This window comes from Triticum aestivum, chromosome 7A (genome assembly GCF_018294505.1).
Source record: "Triticum aestivum cultivar Chinese Spring chromosome 7A, IWGSC CS RefSeq v2.1, whole genome shotgun sequence".
Classification (NCBI taxonomy): domain Eukaryota; kingdom Viridiplantae; phylum Streptophyta; class Magnoliopsida; order Poales; family Poaceae; genus Triticum; species Triticum aestivum.
In genome coordinates, this window is record NC_057812.1 from 735,452,734 (window position 1) to 735,456,244 (window position 3,511).

Below are 3,511 nucleotides of genomic sequence, written 5' to 3' on the forward strand. Positions count from 1 at the left end.
ATTTATATATATCCGCACAGAATCATGTGAAATATCTATATATAATTGGTGGATTTCAGAGAATATAAAAGTGAATCATCTACAGGTAGACGGTGCCGTGGTCAATTGCCGAGCTGCGTCGCCGTGATCGGCAAGTTACAGAAGACAAACCAGGAGGGAAGGGAATGCTATGATCTAGCAACAAACAGTAGTCGACGCAACAGAAAGGAAAGAAATCGCATGATTGGAAAACGATTGGATGGGGTCTTCGGTTTTTTCTCCTTCGGTTTTTAAATTATTTTTCCTTATAGGTTGTTTTCTTTAAATTTAGATTTTTTTTTGTTTTCCAAATACATTACTAGTGGCGCATTTAAGCCCTTATTAGTGGCGCACCTTCCTTTATTACTAGTGGCGCACCTATAAGGTTATTAGTGACGCACCTGGAGGGAATACCAGTGGAGCACCGAATGGTATACTTATGGCGCACCTGTGGTATTGATGTGGTCATTTTTTCCGCTCAGCCGATTTTGGCCTTATTTTATCAAATTAACGAGTTTATGGACTAAATCTGATCAGTTCCCGAGTTGTATTGGAACTTATTTTGACCTGCAGTGTGTTTCACTGAATATTTTTAGATAGAATCAGAGAAGTTCCAAGGTCAGCGAACAAACCCTTATCTATAGTACTATTAAAAGAGCAAACATGTGTTTGTCTAAAGCCATACAACAAACTGTACACGGGATAAGCAGAACCATCCGATCAAATTAATTTAAACACATCCCACCGTCTATATTATATCAATAGTCTGTCATCCAGATCAATGTCTCAGATTAAATGTTCTGCCGAGCAGACGCCGCGTCTGCCGATCTTGCGAGCGCTCCGCGTTCGCCGATCCCCGCGGCCCAGCGGCAACTCCCTGATTTTCAGGCTTTTTTTAAGAATCTCTGAATTTCGGTTTGGTCCACGTGAAAGTCGCTCCCGAGTCCCGGCCCTGGCTTTAGCCCCAACAAGAACGGCGAAAGAAAGGATCCGTTGCGCCGCCGCTCCTCCCGTGCGCTCCCCACCCCCGATTCGCCCCGAGCCAACCCTGCCTCAGAATACCGCCGCCGAGCTCCTCTGCCGGTCAGCCATGCCCAGAGTCCTCCTCCCTTCTCTCTCCCTCTCCTCACTAATCTTTCTCCCTCTCTCCGTTCCCACACTGCAGGACACCATGGCCATGGACTAAAGCTCCGCCAGACCTTCCCTCGCGAGTGCCGGCCCTCCTCCCGACCAGATCGGCGACGGCGACGACAGGTGATGAACACATGCCTGCCCCCTTCTTAATTCTCCCGGGCAGTCTGTGATGCAGATGCCGCCGCCACCATTCTTCCGCACAGCCGAGGACGCGGAAGTCGCTGTTGTCTGCAACTCAGCCGCCTCCATCATGTTGCCCTGCGAAGTTGAGGAGGGTTCGTTGTCCGAACATCGCATCCTCCTACTTGTCCTCTACCACAGGGTCGTCGCCATCTTCCGTCACCATGGCCACCTCTTCCATGTCCTCTACCACGGGTTCGGCAGGAGCATACCACCGCATTTCCTCTTCACATGATAGGTACAGACTTGGCTAAGCGATTTTATGTCAAACTACACATAAATATGATTAAGTCTTTGTTGTATTTTTACTGGTAGGGACAGCAGGAGAAAGATCTTGTGGATACATATATGAATGCCTGCCAGAAGAAGAGAAAGGTATTTGGCTGCAAATCAGTTTTATGTCAAACTGCACATAAATATGATCAAGTACTTGTTGTCTTTTTACAGGCAGGGAGAGCAGGAGAAGGTGTTGTGATACATATATGAATGCCCGCCAGAAGAAGAGAAAGGTGTTTGGCTGCAAGTAATTGTGTTCGCAGGTTGTCCATATCACCGGCACTAAGGGGAAATGTTCGACTGCCGCTTTCCTGTCTAATATCATGAGGGAGCAAGCATTAACTGTGGGCTGCTATTCCAGGTATTCCACCATATCACCAAGCTCGTATCATTTAATCCATTTGGTAGTAACTATTAGACGACATGATCATGGGAATTGTATGGTGTTGATGTTTATGCAGTCCACACCTTTTAACAATCCGAGAGCGCATCACCTGTTTCAGCTGCATCTTTGAGGGATCTTTTTGATCTGGCCAAGGAAGCTATTGATGAATCAATCGAATCAGAAAATGGATCCCTGGCAAACTTTGAGGTATATTTTTCAAAGTTATTTTTAGGTTGCAGGGTTGGTTTTTGCTTTAATAAAATGATGATGATGTGTACTCAGATATGTTTTTTGTATGTCCCCGAATGGGAGCCTATACAATACCAATAAACGATAAGCATAACAGGAAAAATAGCAAAGGTACTATCGTTTTTCCTTCAATAGTTTGCATCTCACAACATTGAACATTACAGGTTGGAAAAGGAGTGATCTTCCGTTATCTCATATTAATTCATTCAATAATAATGACAAAATAAATGATAAATTAGAGATGCACTGATGGTTTGCTCATGTAGTCCGTGTGATTATATATCTACCTTGTATTGTATCTCTTTAGAAGCAGCGGAAACTGGGAAGAAAATTGTATGACACAAGAAGAGATACTTCTAGAAGCAGCGGAAACAGGTTCCCCTTGTATATCTGTTTCTACCTTTACCCAAACATATATTTAGAAAAAACAAGTGTTGAACGAATATTTATTAATTATCTTTGTATATTTATATTTCTAGCGATTATGAGCACAACAAATCTTGAAGCATGTGCTGTCAAGAGAGGAGGAAGTGAAGAAAAAGGTTATTGTTCAGAAAACCATTTATGAGGATCCTACGGTTCGATTTTACTTGATAGATGGTAACTGCTCTATACCTAAATAGTGGAGTAATCAACTACATTTTTTTGCACTCCCCGTTTCATTATATGAATCTGTGTCCTACATGTGCATATTATGAATTATCAGACTTCTAAATTAACAGAATTTCATCTTGAATTCATCAATGTGGCATCATTTTGGACTACTCTTCTTAACTGAGACCAAATATAAATGCCCTAGATGCCTTAACACTAGGATGACATAATCCTTTCAGCATCTAACAGTTATTACAAAAAAAACTGAGAAAACTCCAGTTATCGTGAAGAATGGATGCGTCTCTCATGGAGATATTTGTATTTCGAAGGAATTCAGATTTCACAAGAGAACCAAGCACATCAAGAGACGCTTCAATTCCATCCGGGATCTAGTCCAGGTGGGAGACATAGAGATTTGCAAGATACATACGGATCTAAATGTAGCAGACTCGTTGACTAAGCCTCTTCCACGAGCAAAACATGATCGGCACCAAGGCTCCATGGGTGTTAAAATCATTACTGTGCAATCTGATTATTGACTCTAGTGCAAGTGGGAGACTGAAGGAAATATGCCCTAGAGGCAATAATAAAGTTATTATTTATTTCCTTATATCATGATAAATGTTTATTATTCATGCTAGAATTGTATTAACCGGAAACATAATACATGTGTGA

At 42.3% G+C, this 3,511-nt stretch overlaps 1 long non-coding RNA gene across 1 annotated transcript; it reads left to right on the forward strand.

The window, feature by feature from the left end:
* The first annotated feature begins 1,671 nt into the window (after positions 1-1,671).
* On the forward strand, positions 1,672-3,275 carry LOC123147250 (uncharacterized). Its single transcript, XR_006473142.1, has 3 exons — positions 1,672-1,969; positions 2,070-2,617; positions 2,722-3,275. It is a non-coding gene; the product is annotated as an uncharacterized lncRNA (long non-coding RNA).
* Positions 3,276-3,511: the final 236 nt, after the last annotated feature.